Here is a 15,991-nt window from a genome sequence, read left to right as displayed (position 1 = left end):
ACACAATAAAGATGATCATGATTAAGATAACCATATAAAAGATAGGGACACAAAAGGTTTTTTCTTTGTTGCTCATGTTTTTAATGTACTATGTGAATTTTTTTTTGTTTCTTTTGTATGTTCTTTCCCCATGGTATAACTCCTGTTTGCATTGTGTTTGATTCCAATGTCCTACATCTTGTATATACATTTTTCTAATTTGGGGAGGGAAAGGGGAATAATAAAATTCAGAAACAAGGATACAGGTTGGCCCATTGTAACAATGAGATGTACAAGACTCTATACTGAAAATGAACTTTACAATTTGGAGGCAGGGAAGGAGGATTTAGGAAGGTGGGAAGGGAAGGAAAGGGATGGCAGGGGAAAAACAAAGGAGGGGTAGCAATGTTCTATAAGAAATGTACTCTTTTCTTTATTCATGTAACTGTAAATCCTCTGTAGAATATCTTTACAATAAAAAATATATACTAAAAATATGATGCTAAGCGAAATGAACCCCAAGATAGGGACACAAGAGGTTTTTCCTTTGTTACTGTTGTTTTAAATGTACTATGAGATTTAAAAAAAAAAATTGTATGTTCTTCCCACATGGTATAACCCCTGTTGCCACTGCCTTTGAATCTGTTGCCCTGCATCTTGTATGTACATTTTTCTAATTTGTAACCCCTCTGTACAGTATCTTTACTACATATATATATATATATATGTATATATATATATATGAAATAGTATTGTTCCATGTCTTTCTAAAACTACAGGAAACTATTGAGGAAAGAAATTAGGGGATGTCTGGCTGATTTTGTGATGTTTACTTCTGTGGGTGTGGTTGTGGGTGTGTGGGTGTGAATTCCTGAGGCTTGAACTTGTATCTAAGCTTTTCTGCTCAAGCCTAGCTCTCTACTGCCTGAGCCACAGTTTTTTCATGCTTGTTGAAGAGTCTCATAGACTTTCCTGCTCCAGCTTCAAACTGCGATCATCAGAGCTCAGCCTCCTGAGTAGCTAGTATTACAATATGACCCACAGGAATCTAATTAATGTTTACATTTTTAAGATATGGCCTGTTACATAAGTAAATAAGTACATTTCTTGTTAAACTTTTACCCCTTCCCTCATTTTCCTCCCACTTTCCCTCCTCCCAACTTCCCCCCCCCCCAAATTGTACATATTGTCATGTGAATATAGTTGTTATATTGGTTCCCCTCTTGACCTTTTTCTCAGAATTCTGTTGTTTACTTTCCCTTCCCTAATTCAGATCAACATACCTACGATACCAGGGTACCAAAATCAAATACAGTGACAACAACAGATATATTATAGTGGGGAAAAACATAGAAAAGAAACAGGATAACAGCATCCCCGAACATTTTCAGAACACAGACATAAGATATAGGTTTAAATAAACATACTACTCAGGGTAGGGGGAGAAAATTATACTTATTAAAAAGTCCTGATGAATCTATGGCCCAGTTGATAATTACTGAGTCCTTGATTTGGGAAAGGCTCCAGAAGTTACAGTGGTTAGTATAAAGTCACAATTAACTGAGTGTGGTCTGTCTGAGGAAGCTATATTGTCTTTCGAGGGTAGTTTGGGTCTTGCTATAAAGACGTTATAGAGCAGTCATAACCTTCCTGAATTCCACAATGATTGCAAAGTGACAGAAGGAGTAATGGCTTAGAGAAAAGTCACATTCGTCAAGCTTTTCTGCTGATTTTAGTTCATTCATGGACTCAAGTAGTCCACTCTCTTCAGCAAAAGCAGCTTTTAAGAACCTCTTATACTTCTTCTATGTCTTTTAGATGTAACATGTATTTCATAGAACTCTGCAGTGTCTTTCTCAAGGACCTGAAAGTCCTTGAGAAATGTCATCAATCAAAAAGAAAGTGGCTCACTCTCCCAATCTCTGTGTAATAAAAGAAACTTAAGTTTAATAATTTCAACAAGCAGATACAGGTGGCCTAATCTTGCTAACAATTTTGGACCCGTCATAATTTTTCACCGATTGAGCTTCATTCTTCCCTTAGAATATTAATTTACCTACGCAAAAATAGGAATAAGGTTCTTTTCATTTTTTACCTGTAGGCCAATACTTAATAAAACCGGTTTTAAAATCTTTTTTCTTTTCTTTTTTTTTTGTCGGTCGTGGGCCTTGAACTCTGGGCTTGGGTGCTGTCCTCAGCTCTTGTGCTCAAGGCCAGTGCTCTACCACTTGAGCACCACTTCAGGTTTTCTGGTGGTTTATTGGAGATAAGAGTTTCATGGACTTTCCTTCCAGGGCTGGCTTTGAACTGCGATCCTCAGATCTCAGCCTCCTGAGTAGCTAGGATTACAGGGGTGAGGCACCGGTACCTGGCTCTGTTTTCAATTCTTTAATGACCATTTTTCCTTTGATAAAATTTAGCATAATAATTATTAGTCTAGTACCAGAAAGCAAGCAAATATTTATTTAAGTAATGATACATGAACACTAAGAAAGCATTGGTTAATTACCTGTCAGCTATGTAACAGGTTCAATTTCTGTCTCCTACATATTTGGAAGAGCAATGGGCAACAAAAATCTCAGATTCTAGTAACCAAAGAGACATATTATATTGCAAGCAGCATCAAGGCTATAGTTAAGGACAAATTTTAAAAAATGATAATCATGTATGTCAGAATCCAGTTGCTGTGTAGATTTACCTAATTTTAATGCCTTATCATTATTCTCTTCTCCTTTCCATATCCATTCTTCAATCTTTAGAGATTACAGACATTGTCATTGAGTTTGACATATATTGCTGGATTAGTGCATGGTTGCATCAAGTGTGCTGAAAATACGTAAGTTTAAATAACATAATCCAGGTTCTTGTTTCTGAAATTAGATGTGTTGTTGCAAATTATAGAACATATTCATGGAGAAGCCAAAAAATTGGACCTAGTAGATGGAAATGAAATGTGCACAAGAATCCACTTTCTAAGGATCCTTTGACTTTAATTGTTATTTTCCCCCATAGAAAATTTTGATTTTGAAAGCTTTGTACCTTGTTTCTGAATGATTCATTTTTTCCGAAGGCATTGCCAAATCTATGCTTTTTGTCACTCTGAAGGCATTGCCAAATCTATGCAGTAGTGTGAGACTGTCCTGTAGTTAGTCTGATCCCATGTTGAGAGAAACTGAATGTACAAAAATAAAAAGCATTATCCAAATTTGAGCCATAAAAGAGGTTTAGAAAGAATATTCCTCAGGTTAAATTTCCATGGCGTTAACTGATAAAGTGATAGCTTAGCATGATTAGAAAAGAAGTTGGATTAATGTAGAATAATGACAGATCATGGCTACAAAGTTAAAACAAGCTTGTATAGAAAATTGCTTTACCTTTGTCAATGGTCAAATTTAAGATAGTCTGTTACAATCTTTTTAATATGATCCAATAAAAATTACTATTCAGGAAGCAGAATATTATTTTATCAATGAACTGCAAAACATGTAGAGAGGAATACTAGCTATCACCTCAGAATTTCTAAATTAAATGTTTTCAAGTAATAAATTTCTCCATAATTTTAACCATATAAATGCCAAGAACAAACTGCATTTCTTTGAATTGATAAACTATAACAGTTTTTGTTTTAATTATAGTGAAATTTTCAGAATTTCGTAGGCACATGCTATAGAATTGCAATCGCTCTGAGTAAAATAATAGAGTTACTACTTAACAACTGGGATCACATGCATACAAATTATTGCATTTTAAGTGTAATTTTCAATGTAACTTAAATTTAAGCAGTTTATAAGTAGTATCATAAATAATAATTATACAAAAAGTTTATATAATTAACATTAGATATAATTCTGTAGTAACAAAAACATCTTGGTACTGGAAAAAATAAACAGACCTTAAATTTAATGGAATAGATGAGAACACCTGCAAATTAAATGATACATACAACCATTTTTTTTCTTTCCTTTCATTTTCTTTTCTTCTTTTTATTTCCAGTAATAAGACTTGAACTAAGGGACTGTGCACTGTGCCTGAGACTTTTTGCTCAAAGCTAGCATTACCAACAAAGAAAAAAAAGACTGTCATACTTTTCCTGCCCCAGCTGGTTTTGAACCTTGATCCTCAAATCTCAACCTCCTATGTAGCTGGGATTTCAAGTGTGTGGCACTGAAACATGTCACAATCATTTGATTTTGAACAAAGAGTATAATAAGGTGTGTGTATGTGAGTGTGTATGTTATACATTGTAAATATAAGAACTGTCTTACTATGTAGCACATACATTCTTTCAATATATTTGCTTGTTGCTGTTCCTATTAAAAGTTGCTCAGGAATGTAGACATATTTTCTTGAACCAGAATTCTCCTGGTTTACAGAATGAATAATATTGATTCAATTTTTTCCATTCTTCTTTTTTTTACAAATAAATTTGTCATGTAGAATTTTACCTTGATAATGTCATTTAGCTCTTTGAATATACACCTTGATAATGTCATTTAGCTCTTTGAATATACTTGTAACTCTTGAGGATGTTTTTCTTATATGTATGCACTTAAAGTTGTAGAATAGATGCTATGCCAAAAGACTCTGTAATATAGGATGAAACAGAGAACATTTCAACTACATTTAAATTATTTTCTGAATAGTATTTAGCTTATATTTTATAGAAATATAATTTTTGTCTAAATGCCCTGTATTTCCTGAAAAGATCTATTACTGCATCAGAATATTATCCCAACACTTTTGTTTAATACAGCAGATGGCATTATAGCCAAAAGTAAAACAAATATAAAAATAGAACACAGCAAAGTAAACACAGAATTGTTTCTTATCATTTTTTAAATTTACTTTTATTGTCAAGGTGATTACAGAGGGGTTACAGTTACACATGTAAGGTAGTGAGTACATTTTTTGTCAAACATTGTTAGCCCCTCCGTAGTTTTTCTCCAATTTTCCCACCCTCCTTCTCTCCCCCCCCAAGTTGTAAAGTTCATTTCCACCATATTGTCTTGTGAGTATCATTGATTTCTACTTAAATATACCTGACTGAATTTCATATATGTCAAGTCAGCCTAATGTTCTAATAAGAGAATTGTTGCCAATATTGTGATCAAAATAAGTTGGAGGAATTTTTTTTCCTTTTTTTTATTGTAAAGATACTATACAGAGGGTTACAATTACATGAGTGAGGTAATGAGTACACTTCCTCTTGAACATTGTTAGCCCCAAGTTGGAGGAATTTTGTTAAAATCTATTTCCCCAAATATTGTGACAAATCCACATATTAAAAGATCATTTACCTGGGTGCTGGTGGCTCATGTTTGTAATCCTAGTTACTCAGGAGGCTGAGTCCTGAGGATCATAGTTCAAAGCTACCCCAGGCAAGAAAGTCCATGAGACCCTTTTCTCCAAATAGCCACCAGAAAACCAGAAGTAGTGCTGTGGCTCAAGTAGTAGAGTGCTAGCCTTGAGCTGAAGAGCTGAAGGACAGTGCCCAGGCCCAGAGTTCAAGCTCCATTACTGACCAAAAAAAAATTTCATTTCAGCCTTAAAAAACTGGCATATAAAAAAAATATTTTAGAGTTTTACAGGGAAGATGGTGGAAGAGAAGTTGGAGGCTAAACAAGCTATCACCTAGAAAGCAGTTTTAGTGTTCCGGTGAACAGTCCTAGGCCAGAGAATTATACCACGTGTGCCATCACAGTACAGAGAGTTTGGTCAGATAGGGAAAATCCAGGCAAAGAGAAAGATCTGAGTACTTGATGGCAGCCAAGGTGGCGGCAGTGGTAGCTGCGGCAGCAGTAGCCGTGATATCTGCAACACAGAGAGTCAGCGACAAAGGCACCAGACGCAATGGTGGAGAGGATTCTACTTAACACAATCAAGAACTGACAAGGAGCAGATATTGTTACCCTGCAGATTGCAGACCAGAGACAACCCAGGAACCAAGATTCCTGCATGAGTAGAAGCCTGACATCCTCACTCCTTATCAGGGAGCAGCGGAGGGAAGGCACCCATCCCCCACCCCACTACTGGAGATATTCATCTTTGATATTGACAAAAGCCAGGCTGAGCTGATAGCTTCAAATCAGGCCTTGGGAGAAAACAAAAGAGTCATTTAGCAGGTCACAGGAACCTGCCCAGACCTGCCAGACTCAACTCCACCCAGGAAAAAGTCACCCAGCCCAGGCAGAGGAAAATATGACCCCAAGAGTGGCTTTCTTCACTGGGTAAACAGAGCCAGAAGCTGCCCCTCCCTACAGCAGCCTATACAATCAATTCAAATTCAGTAAACATACTCCCTGAGAAAGGCTCCAGGCTGGGCTCTGTGAGTATCTCAGAAGCTAGGCCCTCAGGGAAAAGCTACTGTTTGCTGAAAGGCCTCAAACCTGGAAAGGTCTCAGTGTGAGCATGAAAGGGAAACTGAGGAGGCAAACCAAAGTTTAATACAGGAGTCTCATGAGCATGAGGAAGCTACTCAAAGATTGATACAGGACTTTCGTGAGCAGAATGAGAACACTCAAAGAGAAATAAAGGAATTGTGTGAGCAGGTTGAGATCAGTCAAAGAGATTGACAGGAATTGTGGGAGCTGGCTGAGAACACACAAAGAGAAAGTCAGGAATGGAGAGAAAAGGCTGAGAACACTCAAAGAGAACTACAGGAAATTTGTGAACATGAGGATGCTAAACAAAGAGAATTACAGGAACTAAGAGATCAGGATGAGAATAGACAAAGATCAAAGAAGGCATTCATGGAAACCATAAATTGAGAGTTGAAAGAAATCAGGGAGACTGCAAAGGGAATGCTCAGTGGAGCCCAAAAGAAGGAATGGGAGTCCAAGGAAACCATAACCAATCAACTAAGTGATTTGAGAATAAACACTGAACACCAAATTAAGGAAGTAAAGAAGTTTTTACAAGATCTAGAACAAAGTTCCAACAAAGAATTTGAAGCCATCAAGCTGACCAATTAGAAGGAAAAGAAATAAAAAACAAAGTAGAAAGTCTTAACAGTAGGTTAGACCATGCAATAGATTGAAACTCGGGGATTGAAGACAACCTCGATATTATAAAGAACATACAACCATCCAAGATAAATCCAAGAAATATGATAGATCTGTTCAACACTTGGAAGACACCATCAGAAGGCCTAATTTGAGGATAATGGGTGTAGAGGAACATCTAGACACAGAAGTTCATGGTCTAGGAAAATTGTTTAACAGGATCCTAGCAGAGAACTTTGCAAACATGCAAAAAGATAGGCCTATTCAAATACAAGAAGCTTTTAGAACTCCAAATAGACCAGACCAGAATAGGACATCCTACCATCATATTATAATCCACAGGATCAATTCAGACCAAGGAAAAGATCCTTAAAGCTGTCAAGGAGAAAAGATTAATCAACCAATTAGAATCACCTCAGATTTCTCAGCAGAGACAATTAAAGCAAGAAGAGCCTAGAATGATGTATGCCATGCCGTAAAGACAAACAACTATCAACCAAGAATACTGTACCCAGCTAAACTCTCCTTCATAACTGAAGGCCAAATAAAAACCTTCCATAGAAAAGAAAAATTGAAACAATATATCTCCACCAAACCAGCCCTACAAAAGATTCTTAAAGATGTCCTACACATAGAAAACCAACAAGACCACAATAAAGGCCAAGAAACCGCACCCAAAATGAGAATCAAAAAGCCATAGGAAGAACCCAGTTTTCGCAGTCCCCAAGAAGGTGGATAAAATGGCAGGAACTCCCAAATACCTCTCAGTTCTATCTCTTAACATTAACGGACTTAACTCTCCAATTAAGCGACATAGACTGTCTAGTTGGATTAAAAAGCAAAATCCTTCTATCTGCTGTCTTCAGGAGTCACACCTTGCCCATAAAAACAAACACATTTTAAATGTGAAAGGCTGGAACAAAATCTACCAAGTAAATGGTTCCCATAAACAGGCGGGAGTTGCAATGCTAATATCTGATAAAATAGACTTCAAATTAAAATTTGTGAGAAGAGATAAAGAAGGTCACTACATACTAACTAAGGGATCTCTCCTTCAGGATATTACAATTCTAAATATCTATTCGCTAAACAATGGAGAACCCAAATTTATCCAAGAAACTCTACTTTCTCTCAAATCTCATATAGATCCAAGGACATTGATTGTCAGGGACTTTAACACACCATTATCGCCAGCACATAGATAAACTTGGCAAAACTCAACAGAGAAATTGCAGACCTAAACAAATGCATAAATCAACAAGATTTAACAGACCTCAACCAAATATTTCACCCAGCAGCATCAGAATATGCGATCTTCTCAACAGCATATGCAACATTGTCCAAAATAGACCACATTTTTGGTCACAAAGTAAACTTGTCCAAATTCAGAAACATTGAAGTTATACCTTGCATTCTCTCAGACCACAAGGGAATCAAGTTAGCACTCAACACCAAAAGCCACCAAAGAATGTCTTGTAACACATGGAGGCTGAACCACACACTGTTGAACCACCAGTGGGTCATCGAAGAGATTAGAAACGAAATTCAAGTGTTCATAATATTCAACAAAAATGAGCACCCAACCAACAGCTGCTCTGGGACACAACAAAGGCAGTACTCAGAGGCAATTTTATAGCTCTGAATTCCTACATCAACATATTGGAGAGATCTTAAACCAACAATTAATGAGACAGCTGAGCCTCCTTGAAAAAAAGCAACAAGATTAACCTAAAACCAGTAGATGGAAAGAAATAATTAAAATTAAATCAGAATTAAAATGAATTGGAATAAAAAAAACCCATAAAAAGAGGCAATGAAAGAGTTGGTTCTTCGAAAAAATTAACAAAATTGACAGACCCTTAGCAAACCTTATCAGAAAAAGAAGAGAACACACTCAAATAAATAAACTCAGAGACAAGAATGGAAACATCACCACAGAAACAACCACGATTCAGAACATTATAAGGGAATGTTTCTTAAACCTTTACGCTAATAAGTTTTAGAACTTGGCAGAAATGGACCTTTTCCTAGCAAATATCGACATGCCGAAACTAAACCAAGATGAATTAAACCACCTTAATAGGCCCATATCAAGCATTGAGATAAAAACAGCATTAAGAGACCTCCCATCTAAGAAAAGCCCAGGACCAGATGGTTTTACAGGGAAATTCCACAAGGCCTTCAAGCAGAGCTCACACCAATACTCCTTCAACTCTTCAATGAAATTGAAAGAGAAAGTTCACTACCAAATTCATTCTATGAAGCTATAATAACCCTCATCCCAAAACCAGGCAGGGACTCATCAAAGAAAGAGAACTATAGACCCATTTCTTTAATGAACATTGATGCAAAACTTCTCAACAAAATTTTGGCCAATTGACTTCAACAATTCATCCAAAAAATCATACACCATGATCAAACAGGATAAATTTCAGGGATGCAAAACTGGTTCAATATATGCAAATCAATTAACATAATTCATCGCATCAACAAGAGCAAGGAAAGAACCACATGGTTATCTCAATAAATGCAGAAAAAGCATTTGACAAGATCCAACACCCCTTTACGATGAAGGTTCTGGAAAAACTAGGAATCCATGGAACCTTACTCAATACACTAAAGGCTGTATATGACAAACATACAGCCAGTATTATACTCAATGGTGAAAAACTAAAGCCATTTCCTCTAAACTTGGGAACAAGACAAGAATGCCCACTCTCCCCACTGCTCTTCAATCTAGTATTAGAATGCCTAGCTACAGCAATAAGACAAGATGCAAACGTAAAGGGATCCAAATAGGGAAAGAAGAAATAAAACTCTCCCTTTTTGCAGATGACATGATATTGTATTTAAAGAATCCCATGGACTCAGCTCCCAAAGTATTCAAGGTGATTCAAAACTTTGGTAAACTAGCAGAGTATAAAATTAACCCCCCAAAATCAATGGCTTTTCTATATGCCAATAATGAGAAAAGTGTGGCTGAAATCAGGAAAGCAATTCCATTCGTAATAGCCCCACAAAAAATAAAGTACCTAGGAATTAACTTAACCAAAGAAGTGAAGGACCTCTATGAAGAAAACTTGAAAATTCTGAAAAAGGAAATCCAAACAGAATTTAGAAAGTGGCAAAAACTCCCATACTCCTGGATTGGAAAGATCAACATCGTGAAAATGGCAATTCTTCCCAAGGCTATCTACAAATTAAATGCTATACCTTTCAATATTCCAACCTCATTCTTCAAGGAAATAGAAGAGGCAATCCAAAAATTCATATGGAACAATAAAAGACTCCTAATAGCAAAAACAATCCTTAAAAGAAAGAACAGTGCTAGAGGAATTTCAATACCAAATTTCAAACTCTACTACAAAGCCATAGGAATCAAAACAGCTTGGTACTGGCACAAGAACAGACCGCAGGACCAATGGAATAGACTTAAAAACCGAGAAATGAACCTAAAGTCCTGTAGCCATATAGTCTTTGATAAGGGTGCTAAAAAAAATAGAATGGAAGAAAGACAGCCTCTTCAGTAAATGGGGCTGGCAAAATTGGTTAACTACTTGTAGAAAACTAAAGCAAGATCCGTATATATCACTGCACCAGAATCAACTCCAAATGGATCAAAGACCTCAGAGTCAAAGCAGATACTCTGAAAACATTACAGGATGGAATAGGAGAAACCTTAGGTCTCCTTGGCACAGGCCGAAATTTTCTTAATAGAGACCCAGAAACACAAGAAATCAAAGAAAGGTTGGACAAATGGGACTGCATGAAATTGCAGAGCTTCTTCATGGCAAAGGACCTAGCTCCCAAGATCAATAGAAAGCCCACAGATTGGGAGAAGATCTTCACTAGCCATACAACAGACAAGGTTCTCATTTCTAAAATATACCTGCAACTTACAAAATTAAATCCCCAGAAAACTATTCTTCAAAGAAACAACTCTCCAATAAATAAGTGGGCTAACGACTTAAAGAGAAAATTCTCTGAAGAGGAAAGAAGGGTGGCCAATAGACACATGAAGAAATGCTCAACCTCTCTAGCCATAAAAGAAATGCAAATCAAAACAATATTGAGATACCACCTCACCCCAGTTAGAATGGCTATAATCAAGAACTCTAATAACAACAGATGCTGGAGGAGATGCGGAGACAAGGGAACCTTACTGTATTGTTGGTGGCAGTATAAACTTGTTCAACCATTTTGGAAAGCAATATGGATGTTCCTCAAAAGACTCCACATAGATTTCCCCTATGACCCAACTATCCCACTTTGGGGCATTTACCCAAATGATCACCAAGAATACCACACTAAAGCTACCAGCACGACTATGTTTATTGCAGCATTATTTACCATAGCTAAGATATGGAACCAACCCAGATGCCCCTCAGTAGATGAATGGATCAAGAAAATGTGCTATATATACACAATTAAATTCTATCCCTCAATCAGAAAGAATGACACTGCCCATTTGTTAGGAGATGGAAAAACTTGGAAAAAGTTATATTAAGTGAAGTAAGCCAGGCCCAAAGAAACATGTCCCATGGTTTGCCTTATTTGCAATAATTAGTATATGTCTAGTCAAGCAGAGAAGGTCAGATAAGTTGATGTTAGGGGAATGAACCCTAAGATAAGTATTCAATTTTTTTTGTTTATTTTTCTTTTTATGCTATTGTTTCTATCATATTATAAGATGATTTCTATGTTGATTTGGATGTCCTTCCCCCACAGTATAATCCATACATTCACTGTATTTGATGTTGGTATAATTTTTGGAGGAGAAGGGAAAAAAACAAATCGTTTAAATAGAGATACAGGTGGATGCATTGCAACAATGAGATGTACATGTCTTTATGTTGAAAACTGAACTTAACAACTTTGGTGGGAGGTGGGGGGAGGATCTGGTAGGGGAGGGAAGGAGTATGGGAAGAGATGGGAAGGGGAAACAACGAGGAGGCAACAATGCTTGATAAGAAATGTACTCCTTATCTTGCCCTTGTAATTGTAACTCCTTTGTATGGTAAACCATATGGGGGGAAAAACACAAAAGAAAAATGAAATAATGTACTACATAGAGAACAACAACAACAAAGACAACTTCTTTTGCCATGTCTTGAAGTTTATTTCACTTAGCACCATCTTATATGGGCATATGTACATAGCTATTGAACTAGTCTGCTCATCTGCTAAGATTTACCTAGATGTATACTAATTATTACACATAAGGGGGATCATGGGACCTATGTTTGTTTGGGACTGGCTTACTTCACTCAATATGATTTTTTCCAAGTCCTTCTGTTGCTGTTCACACAGAGAGACCTGGGAAAACTCTTTGCTAGGCAGATAGTGGACTACACCTTGCAGGCACAGACAAAGTTTATTAGAAACACTGTATACTTATATGCAGCATACAAAGAAATTAAATCTTCATTCAGACAGTAAGAGTTGATCTTAAACAGTCTTACATATACACAAAGAGAGTTAATCTTTAGTCAGTAAACAGAAAGAGTTAATCTTTGAAAACCAATGTGAAGCAGTTTTGCATGATCAAAGGTTACAAAGAACAAGCAAAGGGCAGGTAAGCTTTGTTACACACATAAAGGGAGTGCAGAGAGTTTGTTTACAAGATTATTCCAAGGAGCACATAAAGCACCTTCCTCATGCCTTTCTCCAAGGTTATGGGAGGGCATCCAGACTTTGAAGCAGTTTTTTCCTTCCCCAGAAGACTGTGTAAGCCAGAATACACACCTTTACAGCACACAAATCCTCAGATGTGATGAAGGAAACTGGTACCTCTGACATCCTTCCATTTCCTTACAAATGGAGTAGTATCATTCTTTCTGATGGTAGCATAGGATTTCATTGTGTGTATGTGTGTGTATGTGTGTGTGTGTGTGTGTGTGTGTGTGTGTGTGTATACTGTATTTTTCCTATAGATTTGTAGATTTGTATATATATTGAATTTTTCCCTAACACTTCATTTTCACTGACTAAGATATTAGATGTCTATTACATAGACAATGAAAATGCACTTATTTCAATTGTATAATAACAGTGATGATGTTCATACATGATCTGATGTCTATTGGTTCGGGGCATTTCACCACACATTTTGATGTTCAAAGTTTATTTTTAACTAAATGAAGAAATAGGTTATAATTAACTAGAGTGTTATTTGAAATTAAAATTTGTGGTTGAGCAACGTAATTAATTCTTTTTTTTTTTTTTTATTTCAAGTGATCTTTAATATGGTAAATTATAGATTATCTTTTTTTTTTTTTTTTTTTTTTTGTTTTCCCCCTACCATCCCCTGCCTCCCTCCCTTCCCCGAGGTTCTTTTTTTTTTTGATTGTGATTAAATGATTACATAATTTCAAAGTCACAAGTTCATTCTAACTTCCCTGGAGCAAATTGTCTACCACAGTCTGTAATATATAACAGTGTTCACATGTTATATACCATATTTGTGATCAGCAGCATGAGGATATTTAGTAGTTATAATTAACTAGAGTGTTATTTGAAATTAAAATTTGTGGTTGAGCAACGTAATTAATTCTTATATGTATATATATGTATGAATGTGGATGCATCAATATATATATGCACATATATATAGTGACTTTAAGTTAGTAAATATTCATATGATTGTCAGATGCACATGAAAGAGGTAGAAAATAGAAGCTGATAACAATAGTTAGACCCATTCTATGTCACAGACACAAAGGAAACTATACAAGCTATGTTTCTCTGAGTCTGGCTTATGTCTCAATATAATTTTTCAAGTCTTTCCGTTTCCTTATTAATGGTACAATATCGTTTTTATGAAGGATGAGCTGAAGATATATATATAAATATATTTTTTTTCTTGATCCATTCATCCATTGTGGGATCTTTGGGCTGATTCTGTACCTTAGCTATGACAAATAATACGGCAATAAACATAGTTGTGTTGGTGGCTTTACTCTATCCTTGTTGGTTTTCTATTGAAGAAGTTCCCAGGATTGAAATTGTTCCATCATAAGGAAATATGTTTTCCCTTCAGTTACCGTACATACAAAATTTGACCTTATAAGATGATGCTAAGTGAAATGAACCCCAAGATATGGACACAATAGCTTTTTCTTTGTTGTTTTTAATGTAGTATGTGATTATTTTGTTCCTTTGTATATATGTTTTTCCTCCTGTGGTATATCCCTATTGTCACTGATTTTTGTACCTTAAATCTTGTATATACACTTATCTAATTTGGGGAGGAGAAGGGGAATAACAAAAGGCTCAAACAAGGACACGGGATTACCAATCAGAAGAATGAGACTGACAAGACACTATGTTGGAAATGAACTTTACAACTTCAGGAGGGGAAAGTAGGGAAGGTGGGGAAGAGAAAGCATAGTAGGAGAAAAACAAAGGAGGTGATGGCAACGATTGACAAAAAATGTATTTATTGCTTTACTCATGTAACTAATCACTCTGTACAGCATCTTTACAATAAAATACAATTTAAAAAATGAATCCTAATATGTCTTTATACATGAGAATCTTTTACAAATTACTCTATTATAATTTTAGTAACTAAAATATGCCTAACAATTTGGATTTTTAAAAAGCCTATAACAATAAGACCCTAAGGAGCAAATATATTCCTTTGAATTTTTAATGCCACTGGAATATGTAAATAGTTTATTAGACCAATGCAGATATTATGTATCTTTTTTTTGGGGGGGGGGGGGGTCCGGTCGTGGGGCCTGAACTCTGGGCCTGGGCGTTGTCCCTCAGCTCTTCAGCTCAAGGCTAGCGCTCTACCACTTTAGCCACAGCGCCACTTCCGGCTTTTTTCTTTTTGCTTATGTGGTGCTGAGGAATCGAACCCAGAGCCTCGAGCATGCAAGGCAAGCACTCTACCACTGAGCCACCTTCCCAGCCCATTATATATCTTTTATATGTAATATTACATATTGAAATAAAATTTGGGGGTAATGCATATCTTAATGAGTTAGATGGAATTATTTGTCAATTTGTTCTTGCATCTCTAAATACATATGACTAGCTTCTAGAAACTGTCAAGTGTAATTTCTACTCCTAAATTCAATATTTTTGCATATAGAAGCACTGAGAAGGTCAATTTATAAAAATAAGTGGAAACTTTATTATAGCAACATTACTTTTTTCTTAATATTTATATCCCATGTCAAGACTTTTATGCTCTATCACTAAAATTGCTTTATATTTGTTGAACGAATTGAAAACCACTTGACCTACAAATATTTCTTAACCCTTCATTAGTGTTGTGATTTCGGTTAATATGTGTTTTACAGATTTTAATCATGTCTTTCTTTTGAGTAACGGCCATAAGCCAACCTAGAAGAGATTTGAAAGTGTAGAAATTTAGATTTCCGTGTATGAATAAGGTGAAGCAATGTGAAAGTAAAACCATGGTATATAAACCAAATAAACTTATTTCACTGAGAGTCAAATTAATGGCAAGTTCAGAGGCAGCAGTGTCAACCAGTGAGTGGAGATGGAAAGTTTCAGAGAGAGACATGCCCTATAAGACTAATTTTTTAACTTGATATGGGCTATTCCTTAGGCTTTCTTGCATATGTGTAGATTGACAAGTTTAAAGAAAATATACACAAAGAAGAGGGTGTGGAATATTAGGTTTTTATCGTGGGCAGCAGCTGTAGGATATAATGAACTGTGCTTTCGTTATACACGTCAGCTATACCACAAATAACCATATGGTGAGGAAAAGTTTTATCTGGTCTAAAGTGGTTAGAGTACAATTGAATTTCAAAAAATCTAGATGAAAAAGCAGCAACTATATTAAACCAGTTTATTATAATTTGAACCATAGAGTCTCAAGTAGATGGTTATATTCTAAGTTGGTTTTGTTTGGGTTTTAGTTTTATGCACTAAAGAATCAATGAACCATTTTTATATGAAGACAAGAGACAAGAATGTTTTCCCTTTTGTAAAGTCCAATTATTGAGTAGGATGTGGAAAATGAGAATTTT

The sequence above is a fragment of the Dipodomys spectabilis genome, unplaced genomic scaffold, assembly GCF_019054845.1.
Source record: "Dipodomys spectabilis isolate Male_0828 unplaced genomic scaffold, ASM1905484v1 ptg000048l, whole genome shotgun sequence".
In the NCBI taxonomy this organism is placed as follows: domain Eukaryota; kingdom Metazoa; phylum Chordata; class Mammalia; order Rodentia; family Heteromyidae; genus Dipodomys; species Dipodomys spectabilis.
The sequence above is the reverse complement of the archived record's forward strand: the minus strand, read 5'-3'. Positions refer to the sequence as shown.